This window comes from Maniola jurtina, chromosome 3 (assembly GCF_905333055.1).
Source record: "Maniola jurtina chromosome 3, ilManJurt1.1, whole genome shotgun sequence".
Taxonomy (NCBI): Eukaryota; Metazoa; Arthropoda; class Insecta; order Lepidoptera; family Nymphalidae; genus Maniola; species Maniola jurtina.
The window spans coordinates 16,480,875-16,498,787 of NC_060031.1; the positions used below are offsets into that span (position 1 = coordinate 16,480,875).

At 36.8% G+C, this 17,913-nt stretch overlaps 1 protein-coding gene across 5 annotated transcripts in view; it reads right to left on the reverse strand.

Moving 5' to 3' along the window:
* Positions 1 to 17,913, reverse strand: part of LOC123880771 (somatostatin receptor type 2) — a 122,771-nt gene that overhangs the window by 37,892 nt on the left and 66,966 nt on the right. For 4 of the 5 annotated variants that reach the window (XM_045929070.1, XM_045929072.1, XM_045929069.1 and 1 more), the window contains one exon: positions 12,005 to 12,063. The gene's annotated coding sequence lies outside the window, so the exon portion shown is untranslated. Of the gene's footprint in view, positions 1 to 4,608; positions 4,629 to 12,004; positions 12,064 to 17,913 lie in introns of those variants that run through there. The other variant, XM_045929073.1, reaches the window with a different exon arrangement.

Genomic DNA, 17,913 nt, shown 5'->3' on the forward strand with positions numbered 1-17,913 from the left:
CCTTTAAAGAGTAGACCTTTGAGGCAGGACAGTTTTTTTATTCAGGTCTTTCGGTCTGCTGGAAACGATCTTCTTGACTTAGCAACCTCACTGACGCAGTGGTAAGCGCTGTGGTCTTATTAGTGGGAAGCCTCGGGTTCGATTCCCTGCAAGGGTTTGGAATTTTATCATTTCTAAATCTCTGGTCTGGTCTAGTGGGAGGCTTCGGCCGTGGCTAGTTAACACAGTAACGCATTTTATGAAAATAATTTGAAAAATTAAAAGGTGATTTTCAATCGTCGAAATTTGGGTGTTAGGTATAAACTTCTACCTAAACATTCGGGAAAAAAGTGTGATCATTGTATGTACTTTTATACTCACAAACTAATTTCCACGCGGACGAAGTCACGGGAATAAGCTACTAACAAATAAAATAGATAAAATCTGTTGAAACGACGTCACGATAAACTTTCGCATTAATATTATCATAATATCAGAGAAAGTTGCAGTTGGAAAACTTTAAACAAAACAGTTCAACAATATCACATAAAAAGTGTGAAACAAATTGCTATTCACGTCGTAGAACAAAGCGAGTGGGCGCCAGACTCAATTTAACTTAGAAAAGCTTAAATAATGGGCATTATCGCCACAGCAAACAATGTTACACATAAAGTAATAAACACAACGCTCCACTGAACTCTAATATTCATGACAAAAATATTAAAACTAGCAGGGCTGCTATATTTTTAGACAATACGAAATTAAAGCTGCTCAGTGCAACCACCGTGAAGCAATCATACAGAGACGCAACGTGTGAATGCGGATGAGTAACTCAATTTTGAAATACATTTTTCAGTGCTAAAATGAAATCCGTATTAGGATAAATTTCTCAACAGCAAAATTTTCACGGCATGGATGAAATTGGTAGTGCCAAACGTTATTCTGCAGTTCAAATTTTTTTTTCAGGTAAGTAAATAATAATATAAATGCGAAAGTGTATCTATCTGTCTGTCTGTTAGCTTTTCATGGCTCATCCGTTTAACTGACTTTGACGAAATTTGGTACAGACAGCTTGCATCCCAGGGAAGACTACGTTTAGTCCCAGAAAATCAAAGAGTTCCCACGGGATTTAAAAAAATCACGTTCACCATTCTAAATTCACGTTGACAAAGTTGCGGGCTTTATCTATTTCAGCTATTACTCTACTACTTAGTGACTACCAAATATACTATAACTCGCAAAAAAAAAGAAACAAATGGGTTTTACACTTGGTAGTGTACATACCAGTGATAAGTAACTTCATTAGAACACGTTGGAAAATAAGCAAGAAATTCTACATAATTGAGGTAAGAATTTGGAAAAGAGCTTATTTCACAGATAGGTACTTTATGTAAATCGGTGCAAAGCTCAATATTGCTTGTTTATAGTAAACGGCTCACAATCATTTCGCTAAAAGGGCCTGGTCGTGTGTAAGTGCAGCACGTAAACCTAACTGCACAGTTGTTAAACCATAAAGCTTTGTTCAAACAAAGGTGGCAACAAACTGTAGGAAAAGAAGAATGCTAATTATTGTGAATGAAAACAGGAATAAGCAGGCGTGGATATGCACACTTTAAATGATATATCTATTTTATTGTTTGCCTTCTCCGCTATGTTCGCTTCTATGTTTTACGCGTTTTTGAGGTTTTTTTTAACTTAAAAAATACAAAACATACATCGAGTCACATTGCACTTTATAATATTATTTTAATACCCTTGCTTATACTATTAATCTGTTACCTTTGCCTATAATAGAAGGGTCGTCAAAATGTAAATGTAGCTTTTTCTAGTGTTTGCTTGTATTTTGTGCATCATACACGTTATATTACCATTTGAAGTTATAATATTATGTGCACTTTATGCATCCCACGTTATTCCATTGAAAATCCCACGCGTATCATATCGGGTCAAAATGTACCCTTAATAATAGGTACCTACTTATTTAAACACTGAAACAAAAAAATGATTTTAGTATATTTTACCTCTACATGGAAATGAAATCTCGCGTTACATAGAGCCTCGATAGCTCAACGGCTGAGGAGCGGACTCAATTACGAAAGGTCGGCAGTTCAAATCCCACCCGTTGCACTATTGTCGTACCCACTCCTGGCACAAGCTTTACGCTTAATTGGAGGGGAAAGGGGAGTATTAGTCATGATTAGCATGGCTAATATTCTTTTTATAAAAAACTAGCCGATGCTCGCGGCTTCGCCCGCGTGGATTTAGGTTTTTCGAAATCCCGTGGGAACTCTTTGATTTTCCGGGATAAAAAGTAGCCTTTCTCAATAAATAGTTTATTTGGATAAGGATAGTGTATTTGACGATAATATGATCAATAAACATAGGCTAATAATCAGGGGGCACGGCAGTGCCCCCGCCAAGACGAGCCAAACGGCGGCCGGGGCGCTACGTACCTTTTTCTCGAAGTGTTTCGCCGTATTTTCGACCCGTCATAACTTCGGTCTGGATGACGCTAGAAAGCTGAAATTTTCAGTATAAGGTGTCCTCAGCAAATTTACTAAATATACTAAATATCAAATATCTAGCTTTTATGGTTACAGATTTATTGATACCTAAAATACGCAGATTTCGTCCCTCACTGATGATCATCAAAACCTCTACTCAAAACCTCTAAGGTACTTCCCGAAGTCCTAGAAGACTGAAATTTGGTATGTAGACTAGAAATTGACTACAAACTACAGGAAAATTAAGAAATTGGAAATGCCCCCCCTCTACGCCTCTTACGGGTGAAGCAAATCTGTAAAATCTGTCGCTAGAAAGCTGATATTTTCAGGATAAGATGTCCTGGGCAGATTTATTAAACGCATTGAGTATCAATTGTCTAGCTTTTATAGTTTCAGATTTATTGACAGTCAAAACTTCTAGTCTGTAATTCTAGGGTACTTCCCGAAGTCCTAGAAGACTGAAATTTGGTGTGTACACTAGAAATTGCATACAAACTACAGGAAAATTAAGAAATTCAAAAATTTCCCCCTCCACTCCCACGTATGGGGGAAGCAAATTATTTGTAAAGTCTATCGCTAGAATGCTGATATTTTCAGGATAATATGTCCTTGACAGACTTATCAAACGTGCCAAGTATCAATTGTCTACCTATTATGGTTTCAGATTTATTGCCATTCAAAACCCCTCTAGTCAAAAGTTCTAAAATACTTCCCTAAGTCCTAGAAGACTGAAATTTGGTATGTAGGCTAGGGATTTCATTAAAACAACAGGAAAATAAACTTTTCCCAGTCTGTACATTTAAAAAATGTGTTTCCTGAAGTCCTAAAAGACTGAAATTTGATATATCTGCTTTAAAATTGAGTTGCAAGATTCCACCCAAACAAACATAGTTACATACATTGCAAGAATAAAAGCTTTTAAAAAAAGAGGTAACGATAGAGAGCGGGCCATGAAAATGATGTAGGTACCTACAAAAAATAGATCCAAAAAAAAAATCTAGGGCACCTGCCAAAAAGAAATGAAATCCCACCAAAAACATTTCATGTAAAATGTTGCCAAGACTCACAAGTTCATAATGCTTTCACTGTTAAAAAGTGATGAGATCTCTAGTAGAGCCAAGCCCCTAGCTGAGCTTAGAATTGCGCTGCCCATGGGACCTATCCCAAGTCCAAAGTATATAGCTCTTAAATGCTCTTGAGTATATCACATTTATAACAATAAAGAACAAATAACTCTACTTACAAGCTCTGATTTTACAAACCCTAAATCTTGATTAAAAAAGTACGGCTTGGCCGTTTAATGTTCGTGAAAGCATTACATGGCATAACATATTATATTAAGGTCATAAGGAATAGTTTGTTCGACAATTACTAATTTTTATTATACTTCATGATTGTCGCACAAGCTATTCCGGGCTTAAATGTCATATCAGATAAAAGTACCACGAACATTAAACGGCCAAGCCGTCCTTTTTTAACCAAGATTTAGGGTTTGTAAAATCAGAGCTTGTAAGTAGAGTTATTTGTTCTTTATTGTTATAAATGTGATATACTCAAGAGCATTTAAGAGCTATATACTTTGGACTTGGGATAGGTGCCATGGGCAGCGCAATTCTAAGCTCAGCTAGGGGCTTGGCTCTACTAGAGATCTCATCACTTTTTAACAGTGAAAGCATTATGAACTTGTGAGTCTTGGCAACATTTTACATGAAATGTTTTTGGTGGGATTTTAATTACTTTTATTCTATGGAAAAGTGGTTATAATGGCTAAAATATAAATGTTTGGTTTATACTATCGCGGACTTTTTTGTAGGCATTATTGAGTTCTACAACTTTTCTTTTCTATAGACGCCTTACTCCACAATTTTCACTACCACGAAAAATCCTATCTATTTTCCGGGATAAAATATAGCCTATACGGATTCGAAAGAATTCCTTTAAGTAATGGTAAAAGAAATTTTGAAATCGGTCCAGTAGTTTTTGAGCCTATTCAATACAAACAATATATAATAAATCATTGAATTTGAATTTGAAACATACAAAAATACAAAAATACAAAGGTTTCCTCTTTATAATATTATTAGTATAGATAAAAAAATAGAGATATTACAATTTTTATACTCACGAGTCATGAGGCTTGATGTCTGCTGTCAACCTAGTGGGAGGTCTTCTAATGCTGAGTTTCGTGGGACCCCAATGTCTACCGGATTTTTGAAATGGTACCCTGCTCATTGCCACATTAGCTTTGCAACACGTTGAGCTCTGTCGGTTTCAGTATTATTGGTTTATCCAAAAGTGTTATTAAAAGATGGAACCCCTAGTGAAAATAAAACTCAGCAAATAAAAGCCCGCTAGGCATAAGCTGTCAAAAACGCAATGCAGGTAAAAATGAACAGTATCGAAAGCTTTCGAATCGCAACATTTTCTTGTAACGTCGATTTCAGGTTTAGCTTTTTTTCAGTAAGTTTTAAGCAATTAAATATCACTTGCTTTAACGGTGAAGGAAAACATCGCGAGGACACCTGCATGCATGAGAGTTCTCCTTGATGATTTCAAAAGTGTGTGAAGTCTGCTAATTCAGACTAGACCAGAGGTGGACTATGTCTTCATCCCTTCTTATTCTGAGACGAGACCAATGTAGGCAATAAGGGCTGGTAGGTATGGGTTGATTATGATGAAGTGAATTGTAAAACCTGAAATGCATACAAAGTTATATAATAACACAAGAATCGCAATATGAATGCTACGGAATATACGAACTGGCGGCAGGTGTCAAGACTACTTTTGTAAAGAATAAAGAATCTCAGAGTTTGCACAAATTTCAACTTTAGGTTCGGCTCACATTTGCAATCTTTTTTTAGAATAGAATAGAATAGAATAAAATTTATTCGTTGAAACCGACACATAAACATAGTATTACAAATAATGACGCTTAGACAAAACTAAAAATAATAAATAATAAAAATAAAAAATATAAAACCTAAAATATAAAACTTAAAAACTAACTTAACTTAAACAGTGTATTATTAAAAGATTCCTATTTGTTTATTTTTAAAAGAATAATACTCATATTTACCATGACTAGCATTCCCCTTTCTCTTCCAACTAAGTGTAAAGCTTGTACCAGGAGTGGGTACGACAATAGTGCAACGGGTGCGGTTTGAACCACCGACTGTTTAGGTTTTAGTCCGCTCTTTTATCCGTTGAACTATTGAGACTTAGATTTTTATTAATAATTACGGGAAAACGGGAGCAAGAAATATTTTTTGGGTCAGGAATAGTGGGATTTAGAAGTTCTCATGGGACCGAAGTCGAAGGCGGCCGCTAGTGTGAATATGAAATTGCAGTAGATAAAGCATAACTTGTAAGAGTGGGACTACCCTTAGTTTAAACTTGAAAATAATGGCTAGACAAAGTGTAGCCAGGTGTGGCAATAACCATTAGTGATTTATTGAATTTTCAGACTTGCCGTGATCTACGAGCGACGGGAGGGGAAAGTTTTTACGATAAAAATGGAGTTTTATCATTTTTTTCTTTTTTGCTACAATATCAAGACGGGGGCTACCTACTGGTTGGGAAGCATTTTCTTGAATTTATTGAAGTACAGTGCTTGAATATTGAGGTAAAAAAGCCAAGTTTTATAAAATCTAGCCATTATTCAATTCAGGATTTTTATCTTTCTGTTTTCTTCTGCTTTAACTTAACTAACCAATCCCAGCGACTCCGTCCGCGTGAATTCCGCGTATTCAAAATTCCATGGCAACTCTTTTGGGATAAGAAGACAATATATTAAGACCTACTTTATGATTTATGCAAGCCTGTAGACCCACGGGTGCCATTTTCAAGATCGGTTAACTTTTGAGTCGTGAAAAGTTTATGGACAGACACACTTTTTCATTCATTAAATTAGGTATTAGTGTGTTTGTTGTATGTTGACTAAGAACTTCCGCATTGGAACTTTTTTTACCTGATCTTTTTAAAACGCTTTCATTTGAACCTACAGGTTCCTTAACAAAAGCACTATACCTACAGATAACTTTTATTGGATGTGTGACTTTTGTATTTAATTTTTTTTGTGTTTGTGCTATTTTTATGTATTGCCTATTTTTTATTTTGATATGACACTATAACTATTCAAGTTATCATGGGGCTGATAGGAAAAAATATCCATGGTTATAAAATGCCCTAAATAAAATATGGAAATAACCTGCATTGGCAGGCTCATTTGACTATTCAATACAAAAGCGCTTTATAAATTAATGCTTTATTTACTTGGATTAAGCGCAAATAATAATTTTACTAAGACCATTTTGCAAATTATCTGTTTGAGCAGCCAATACGTAATATTTATGTATTAAAACGTATATTTTGAAACTAATTTTTGTTTCATAAATTCTTTTCAATATTCAACATACTTTGAAGACTTGTTTTATACACACGTTTATTCCAATGTATTTTTATCATGCGTAGGTAAATACATGATGGTGACATACTCGTAAATATTAGTCGTGTTATTGCATAAAAGTCAACTGTAGATATTATTTTGTGTACGTAGATAACTATAAAAAAACCTAGCTTGGTCTGTCGTGGACTACACAAATTTGAACCACATAGGTATTTTATCTCTTGAATAACCCCACGTTGTGATCTAGTGGGAACACCGCCGATGGGAGTTGATTCCACAGTTTGCATGTGCGTGGAAAAGGATCTGGCACAACGGGGAGCGGTCGAAGTGCACCAGGCACCCAGGTGTAAAGCTATCACAACTGTTGCACTGTTGTTATTGGCATGTGGGACTCCGCCGTGGCCGCGTATAAATACCTACACCACTACACCGCTTAAGAATATTTTATGTTCCAATAATAGGATCTCGTTGAAAGTTATTAATAAACCTGTAACATTTCGGTCCGCGGAACGGTTTATTGTTTCATAGCCTTTAGTTTGCGCTTCTATAAATTTAATTTTCGGGTAATTTTACCTATATCAGACCGAATAAATTAATATTCCAGTTACATTGAATTTTAAATAGCCTTCAAATCATGCGGTAAAGTTTTGTTTACTCGCCTTAACAGGGCTCTCTCCGTCACTCGTTTCATACAATGGTAGTTCCAATTTCATTTGAATACTAAGCAACCAAAGTCCATGAAATTTTGCAGACATATTCTAGAAACTATGTCTGTGGTTTTCCAGATTTCTGTAAAAATATTTGGTTTCAAAGTTACGTGGTCTTAAAATTTTCATACAAATCTTTGAGCCCCTGTAATTTTAAAACTACATATTTTTAGAAAAATCTAAAACACCACAGACACAGATATTAGTTTCTAGAATATGTCTGCACAATTTCATGAAATTTGGTTGCTTAATATTCAAATGAAATTGGAACTACGATTGTATGAAACGAGTGACGGAGAGAGCCCTCTTAAACCTTCAGATCGTTTAAAAACTTTTTGATAATAATTTTCGTAAAATTAACTCTGTAGCGAATTTTGATAAAGTTTGCTCGCTAACTTCTGCTTACTACTAGAAACTATGATTTCTATGAACTCGGGAGCTCTTACATATTCCATAGCGCTCACGAATGTGACAGAAAGGTCATCCAAAATAGTTTTAAATAGCTCCGAGAAGTAGGTGAAAGCGCAGTAGCTCAGTTCTCAGTTCTAAAGATGGCGTGAGACGGCATCGTGTCATTTCGAATATCGTTTACCAATTTCGCTGCAGCACAGTTTCTTGAAACTTTAATCAAACTGCAAAACAGCTGTTTCGTCCGTAATTGAAAATTCTATTTGCTGAAACTTTGGCCTCCACTTAATAAATAAATAAATCTCTCGGATGTCTCGTAAACTGTGAGCGGAGTTTAATATAACCGTGCATTTGTTTTGTTGGGACCGCGAGTGATATACTGAAACGCGCGTCAAAGCGAATGGTACAGTGCGTCGGGTCATTGTTACCGTGTATTTACATATTCGCCATCGTGGCGCCTGGCGCCGTTCGCCGAAGCCATATTGCCGTTAGTCGCGGCAGAAGCGATTAACGGACGCGCCGTGGGACCTCATAAAATACTCCAAAATGTTATCTAACAATTTAGACTATTTTGATATGCCTACATCAATATTTATATTTTAAAGACTAGCAATACAATACACAGAGTAGCGAACAATCTTGCCAAGTGTAACCAATCCTATGAAAGTAGATAAGTTGCAAGCCGCAGCGTTGAGCTCAACATACAGTTGATGTATGACTTCCCAGTAACTTGTAGAAATCTTGTAGTTCGTTCAAAGTAAAACACTCCAAGTATTTATATTTTAGTCGTAGTAATAACTAATACCTCGCATTATCTATGACACTTCTAATTAACCTATTTGACAGTTGGTATCTATCTATGTAAAAGAGATATGATAGTACATTGCATTGATTTATGTATTAGATAGTAAAAGTAAAGGCAGTGCTATACATATTTTTTTCTGATTAAAATAAGCTTTGAAACAATTTTGAACAACACTACTGTTTACACGACATCCCAAAAAAGGAGAGTAATGTTTTCAGGGTGCAGGTATGTATGTAATTGCTTTATTTCATTATGACAGCCTGTGTCCTGCCAAAGGTAAGTGAATCGTGGCCTACTGGTCAAAGACGCTCCGGGCATGTGCCCAAGAGAGACGCAGCAGGTTCGAATCTCGGCGGATCTGTTATTTTTGATTGTAAATGTTTGTCACTCCTTCATGCCATAATCACTGAACAATTTAGCTAAAATTTGGATTGGAGATAGCTTATATCCTGACTTAACAAATATTTTACTTATTATCCCGGAAAATCGAAACCTACGTATATTGACACTCACGCAATCGCGGACTTCATCTAGTCAAAAAATAAAATAAACTCAGACCTTTTTACAAATGGTTTGAAGCCAAACGTTTTGTCGGGTAGGTATTAGACTATGAAAAGAAAAATTATTTTAGTATTATCTGATTTGCCTTTTCGGTAACGAAACCACTCTGGGATAAAGCCCGGTTGAGAGCTGATAAAATCTTTGTCGTTTGCTGCTCATTTCAAGATAAAAAGGAAAAATCTCTTGAATACATAGGTAGGTAAGGCGAAATAGGTTAAGTATATAAGCGCAAAAAATCATTTTTAACCCCCGACCCAAAAAGAGGTTAGAGTGTTATAAGACGTGTGTATCTATGTATCTGTGTATCTGTCTGTTGAACCGTAGCTCCTAAACTAATGAACCGATTTTAATTTAGTTCTGATTGAGAGTGTTCTTAGCTATAATCCAAGAAAATTGGTTCAGCCGTTTGAAAGTTTTTAAGCCTCAATAGCTCAACAGGCTGAGGAGCCGACTGAATTCTAAAAGGTCGGCGGTTCAAACCCCACCCGTTGCACTATTGTCGTACCTACTCCTAATACAGCTTTGCGCTTAGTTGGAGGGGAAAGGGGAATATTAGTCATGATTAACATGGCTAATATTAATCTAATCTTAATGGCTCTTTTCTAGTTACTGTAACCTTCACTTGTCGGGGGTGTTATAAATTTTTAATTTAAACTGGTCTACGTTACAATTAAAGGACTATAATTATGAATTATGACACATTATAATTATGATGATGATTAGTGGTATATCACTACGTAGTGTAAGTCACTGGGTTTTAGGATGGCAACTAGCTGCGGTGTAAATCAAATCAAATCTAAAGATTTCTATTGATTCTATTTCAAATTAAATCAATCCGCATTTTTAGAGTTTCGTACCTCAAAAGGAAAAAAGGAATCCTTATAGGAAGGATCACTTTGTTGTCTGTCTGTCCTTCGTGCCTGTCAAGAAACCTACAGGATACGTCCCGTTGACCTAGAATCATGAAAGGTAGGTAGGTAGGTCTTATAGCACACGTGTTTATGATGGGTATTTGTACATTGTGATTTGTGATTCATGACAATCCCTTGTTTGAAAGTAAAGGAATAAGAACGTGAGGCACTTATTCAGATTACGTTAGTGTTCGCCAGCGGGAAGTAGTTACATTACAGCTACAATGGCACGTATGATCCGCCATTATGCGCGCTGCTGACAAAAGATCTATTTTCTATTCACGACCGCCATTGTTGTGCTGATAATATATGCCACTCTATCGCGTCGCATCTCCGATGACTTACGCCTTTTTACTGTTGGTGCCAAATATAGATCTCTGTTGATAGATAACGACATAAGTGAGTCTCACCGCTATTTACGCACAGTTGAAAACAGAGAGGTGTTTTTACATATCATTGCAGTGTCGTAATTTTCATTGCTGAGGTTGTGGTCAGGTGAGAACTGACTGAACTGAGTCGAAATATCGGCAGTTAAAAAATTAAAATGATCGTAGCATGTACCTATCCGTTATCTTAAATATAAAATGTAAGTTAAATAACGTTAGGCATGTTTGAAGTTTAACCATGACTAATATTCCCCTTTTTCCTCAAACTAAGCTAACGAAAAAATTGCGCTAGTTTATGGAATGGGTAGGACAATTATTCTACCCTTCCTACAGCTAAATTCATTAAAAACTTACTTTTTATCAAGTAGATAAGTACCTACTTTAATCGCGTGCAACATGACATTTTTATAAAATAAAGCTGTAAAAACTCGCATTAAAATTCGTAAGTATAAAAAGATGCTTCAGTTAAATAAATATTATGAATAGCATAGAAACCGTAATATTATCTCTAAGAACAGAGAGGTGTCACATACTCGTATTAGAGGCGGTATCGAAAGTAGGCGGCAGTCTCCATATCCACTCAAGATGGAACGCACTTGCCTAGAAGATGCTTATTCACTCTTGACTAGAAACTGATGCCGAAAGGGCGTTCCATATCCTAGCGGTTTGAATCAGAAACTCTTTGGTTTTCCAGGATCAAAGTAGTCTATATAACTCTTCAGGTGTTTAACTATATCCATGCAAACATCGCCGAACCATTGATATTTGCGGTGCAGGTGCCAAACAAACAAATAAACACACTTTCGCATTTATAATATTGGATTTTTAAAAACCTAAAATCGCGTAAAGTCTTATCAGGTTATTTATAATATTAGAAGGATACAAATATACAATGCAGATACTGACTAACATATCAATGAATACAGCTCTCCGCTAAGACCACCTACGACAGTAGGTTCTCTCTACAAAGTATAACTCGATGTCTACAAAGTACTCGTAGTTCCCCGTATGTAGGTTAGGGAGCGGTTGCGGGCAGTCGCGCTAATAACAATAAAAGCAGTGAGTGCTGACCCGCGCGAGGTAATTGTCTCTTACTTTGCAATTAAATAACAGCTAAATGTTTACTTGAAGTATGATAGAGCCACAGCATAAAAAGATGAGTATTTCATATAGTCGGTCGACGGAAACTGGATTGCACTGTCTAGAAACAGAGAAATCCTGCGTTGTGAATGGGGCGAGACGGGGGAGAGATCATACCAACCGGCAGAAGTCGTCTTACTTTTAAATTGCATAATGAAAAATTAATAACATAATAGTTACAGTTCAGGTTTTACCTACCTTTTAAATTTTCAGCAGTATTTTCACTGTTAATGTTGCATTTTTCTAATAGGTTGTATCTGAAACAATACAAAATTATTTGAATAAATATTTACTAAGAAATAATATTAAGTATAAAATTATATTTTTATTTTTCGATGTCGTCGAGTTAGCATAATGCCGGAATGCTAAATCAGCACGGCTTTTATCGCAAGGGCGGTAACTGGCCATGTCTGAAACGTCCACCAGACAACACCCTGAACCAATTGATAACTTAGGATTTCCCGAACGATCCAGCCGACTATCCAACATCTCCCATACTTTTACAGCACTGCGTTAGAAGGGCCCTCCGAATAATACTAAGGCTGCTCGCATTTAGGATGCGTTTTCGTACGAATTTGACTCGTGCGAGCTATATTTTCAAAGTGATAAACTACGCACGAACAAGCCCAACCTTCCAAGTATTATGGGAGCGTGAGTTAGTTAGTCATACGCATATACGTAATTAGATACGTGCTTGAAGTTCCAAAAATAATCCGAACTTGTTCAGATTTTTAGATACACTTTCAACACTTTCGTGTAGAATTTTTCTCCATCCATAAAAAAATACTGAGAAAAATTTATTAAGTTGGTTTGCGAACACGGTCATATTTGTGGAGTTAAAGTGGAATGAAGAATGAGTAGAATCAAAGAAGAAAATTATCTTGAAGATACAGATTATTATTCATCACGCACCAAAGAGAACTTTATGAAAGCGATAGGATCGAGACACTGCCTATATTTTGACGAAGAAAAACATAATATTCAGTGTGCGCATTTAATCGTACGACCAGTAGGTATTCATATTATGTTTACGTACGATACAAATTTGACTATCATTAGCTAAGTACAGCAATATTACACCTCACAACATTGCTCCGGCAATTAGCGCCCCCTACTACGCTTACGAGAGGTTATTTACTGTTAATTAAAATAAATAGCGCAATAACAAGTTCCGCTTCTCCTTTATTTTATTATTACACTCTCAGGTTCCCCGGGCACGTAGTTTTACAACTTTTAATTGTTATTATATGAATTTTGTTACAATGTAACAAAGTACCTACTACCTACCGTATATTATATTCTCGGCTTTAGAAAATGGAGTTCGGGTATTAGAACGGGTAGAGTACTCTACTCTTTCATAATATTAAAGAACTTGATGCATATAAAATGAGTTCTCACGCGCCATTTTAACTTTATGTGTCGACTGCATGTCAAAAGTACGATTTTAAGCCTTATTTTAAAGGCGAACCCGTACTCTCGAAAGTTGAGACATTGCATTAAAATGGCGCATGAGAACTCATTTTGTATGGACTACATATCATTGTGTATTGAGCATGCAATGCAATAATTCCTTGTGAATGATGTCGCTGGTATTTCCTTAAAAGAGTATTTTAAAATACATCCATTGTTTTTCGGATGGCCGATGCCATAGCATTCATCGTTAGTTTACGAGCCAAGTGATCGCTATAAACAACCAGGTGGAGCGATAGGCGCCGCCGCGCCGCAGGGATGTGCCATCAAAAGCGAATATTTTGCCAGATAGCTCCACCATTGCGTATATCTGCGGCTTTTTGAATGGTTTCAGTGTTATTTATTATTTTGAGGATTTATAGTATGGACGTGACGAAATCGCGCCGAGATTGGGTTCCAGTCGCCTATAACTCTACCAAAAAGATGCAAAATGTAGGCCGGGATTAAACCCTTTGAAGCTAGGCTGGATAAAATACGTCATTCAGGAGCCCAACTATTGACAGTTGCTACCAATATCGTCCATGCCATACCAGAATATGAGTTTTCTTGTTAAAAAAATCCTGACTCTTTTTCCCTGTCAATTTTTGTCTTTGTGGCTTTATTATAGGTATCCTATGTACCTATGTCAAAAGTACCTAATTCGCGCGAAAACTTGACATAATAGTTAAAAATCCAGTAACTTTATCCTTGCGCAATGTATTGACATCACGGTACGACCTTGGGAGTTCACGGCGAGGTTCAAATGAAGCGGAGCGGAGCGGAGACGTGATCAGATCAATCAAAATTCGTAGAGATGACAATATAGGATTACTTTTTGTTCACTAGCAAAGAAAACGAATACGAGGATGAAGAAAGTGAGGAGGGAAACGAGATGAGCGCGAAGGATAACCACGGAGTACAGATATTCTGGTTATCTTTGAGGAGAACAGATAGCGAAGAGGACGTAGTAGAAGAAGGGGATCCCAATAAGTAGACACTACGAAAAGCTAGTGTCATTATTCAAGTTATATCAGCTATCAAAAATAGTATGTGGGGTTTTAGGTAAAATCATGTGTAACTGTTCCAGGATTATTAAAAATTACACTCTAGACTCTAGAGAAACCGGGTTAGGTCAGCTAATAGAGTATAAAATCCACTTCAGAGTGCCGCTATACTAGAAAGTGGCAATATCATAACGGAATAACCGGAATAATGACATGACTTCGTGACGGCTGACAGGTGTAAGCGTTTGTCGTATAGCTACTCTACACAAAGTTACTCTGTTGTATAGCTGCTCTGTGTAAAGTTGCTCTGTAGTACAGCTGCTCTGTACAAAGTTACTCTATCCTGTAGCTGCTCTTCACGGAGAAAGCTCTCCGGATACATTATTCACGACATTCGCGCAATAGATATTCATTTACAATAAAACACGGTTAAAGCTCTCTTTTACAATCTTTGTCTAGTCTGTGTAACGAAGAGATATTCTCCAAGATTTGTACGATATTTGATTGTCCAATTTCAAAATTGATTTTTAACCCTCGACCCTAAGAGAGGGGTGCTATAAGTTTGACCGTGTGAATCTGTCTGTGGCATCGTAGCTCCTAAAGTAATGAACCGATTTCAATTTTGTTTTTTTTTGTTTTAAAGGTGGCTTGATCGAGAGTGTTCTTAGCTATAATCCAAAAAAAAAACGGTTCAGCCGTTTGAAAGTTATCAGCTCTTTTCTAGTTACTGTTAACCTTCACTTGTCGGTGGTGTTATAAATTTTTAATTTACACTTGTACACTGTTACAATACCGATTCTGGCACCACTGTTTGTAAAAACGTATAAACGGAACCTGCTTAATCTAAATTAATTTAAAAAAACTTTTCATCCTTTTCTTAGTCTAGACATATTTTTTTTTACAAAACAAAACTCATGAAGAACTTTCATTACTTACTCATCCATACTAATATTACAAATGCAAAAGTGTGTCTGTCTGTTTGTCTGTCTGTCTGTCTGTCTGCTACCTTTTCACGGCCGAACAGTTTAACCGATTGTGACGAAATTTGGTACAGGGTTAGCTTATATCCCGGGGACGGACATAGGCTCCTTTTTATCCCGGAAAATCAAAGAGTTCCCGCGGGGTTCTAACAACACTCTCAATCAAGCCACCTTTCAATTAAAAAAAAAGCTAAATTATAATCGGTTCATTAGTTTAGGAGCAACGATGCCACAGACAGATACACAGATACACACGTCAAACTTATAACCCCTCTTTTTGGGTCGGGGTTTAAAAGGAGTCAGAAAATCCGTGTTCCTGAAGTAAAATAGATTGTTTCCGGATATTTCCAGTATAACAAGTAACGACTCCTCTCGGCAGGTCGTGCTTGACGCGCATTTTATTTTATTTCGCTATAAATGTGAGTGCGCTTCAGGAATATCCCTAGCGTGTTGAAGGTAAAAATAAATTGAAGCCTCAAACGCTTAGCAGTAAGACCTCAAATACTGAACGGGTTTAGGTTCGAAGTGGAACCGCAATCGTTAGAAAATTACATATCTACATCTAGATATTTATTTCTAGTAGCTGATCCCCGTGTGGCATTACGTCTTTAAAAATACCGTGGGAATTCTGATTTTCTGGGACACAAAATAGCCTACGTCCATCCCCGGGATGCACATCTCTGAGCCTTTCGTCAAAATCTGTTAAGCGGATGAGCCATGAAAAGCTAGCAAACAGACAGACGGGGACAAGCATTTTTGTTTTTTGCCTAATAATTTTATTAATTTATCAGATGATGCCCGCGACTTGGATTTTTTTTTTTAAATCTCGTGGGAATTCTTTAATTTTCCGGGGTAGAATGTAGCTACTTCTGTACCAAATTTCATATAAATGGGTATAACAGCTCAACCGTAAGATTTTTTAAGAATCCGGTGGGAGCTCTTTGATTTTTCCGGCCTACGTCCACCCCTAGGATGTAAGCTAAGTCGATACCTTTCATCAGAATTGGTCAAACTGTTGAACCGTGAAAAGCTTGCAGACAGACAAACATTTATATTTAGGTATAATACATATTAGCACATGGATGCTCTCGGTTCTTCCTAAACAGGTTTTTGTTTGTTTCTCAATATAAATATTATAATCAGCTCAAGGCAACGAACTAACATTAAAAACATTTTAACCTTCATCGAACTGAGCGTATTGAGGAACATAATCGCATATCGAAGTGAAAGTGAAGTAATGTGAAAACATAAAGTGCGCGATATAAGCGGCTTGCATTGACCCTCTTTCGGGTTTATTTGATTTTGTTATTACCCCAATAACATTAAAAATCACAATAACTCTTTAAATTATGGCTACGGTTTCAGAAATTTGCCGCTGTTAAATGTTAATGCGATCATTCTGGATTGAGGCCAAAGACCTAACAAGTATTCCTATAATAAATGGAAATGTAGGTAACTTATACCCGCTTACTTGGCGGTAGTGGTACGGGGCTCAGACATTTTCTAAGATTTCTCTGCATTTGTCATTTTTGTTAGTAAAATTTTCAATGGGTTGCGTTCTCATAACGGTTAAAAATGTGATAATAATTTACGGAGTAAATTTTATTTTACTACAAGTGGAGTTATTTTACTAAAAGCTTTTTCATGGGAGTTTATAAATAGGAGCGGTAATAGCTGGGACGTAGTGTGGTTGCAATACTTATAAAATATGGGTAGGTACTAGGTGGGTATATACATACCCTTACTTCCATAGGCCAGTTGTTAGTTATAAGGTAAAAAAGCGGTGGTTAAGGGGTTGGCCATCTATTCGGGAGATCGAAAGTTTAATCTCGGGTACGCTTATCTAACTTTTCGCTTGCTTTAACAGTGAAGGAAAAGATCGTGAGGAAACAAACCTGCATACCTGAGAATTCTCCATGATGTCCTCAAAGGTGTATGAAGTCTACCAATCCGAACGGCCAGCGTGGCCGACTATGGCAACACTTCTCATTATGAGGCGGGACTCGTGCTCAGTAGTGGGTTGGTGATGGGTTGATCACGATGATATTGTATTCGCAAACCTAGCTTTGTTGTTGACTGTACTTATATTATAATCTTTGTGATGTGAGTGAGCTATCCGCCCGTGTGGAGCGAGCACCGCAGCTCTCGCCAGATGTCGTGCTCTAGTTATGTGCTGAAACAAAGCGCAGCACCACGATCCTTATTGGATTTCACACATTTTGCATTCAACATTTCAATTTCAGACATATTTCCATATTCCAGAAATTCTAGCGCATCAAATAATAGACGATCTATTAGAAAATACGTTCCGATCAAAGATGATTTTGTTAGGCCGATATATTATATTCACCTATAACCTACTCATTTAATTTTCTGTTCTAATACTTTTCGTGAGTATTGTAGTGTAGCTAATTTTGCCAAAATATCACAATTATTGTTCTCCTTGTTGAGGGGTGCCTATCGTTGGAATCGGAGGGCGGGCGGGGCACATCGCATGTTGCGACATACAGATTTGTCTGGTTTAGCGGATATAGCAAATTAGGCTTTTGGTTCCTTGTTTATTATGGACTTCCGCTGAGTAACGACTGCCTCTATACTTTACCTTAAAAAACTGCTTAAATATTTTGATTAGACATAAAAATACAGAGCCTGCCCTGAATACTGGCGATGAGAT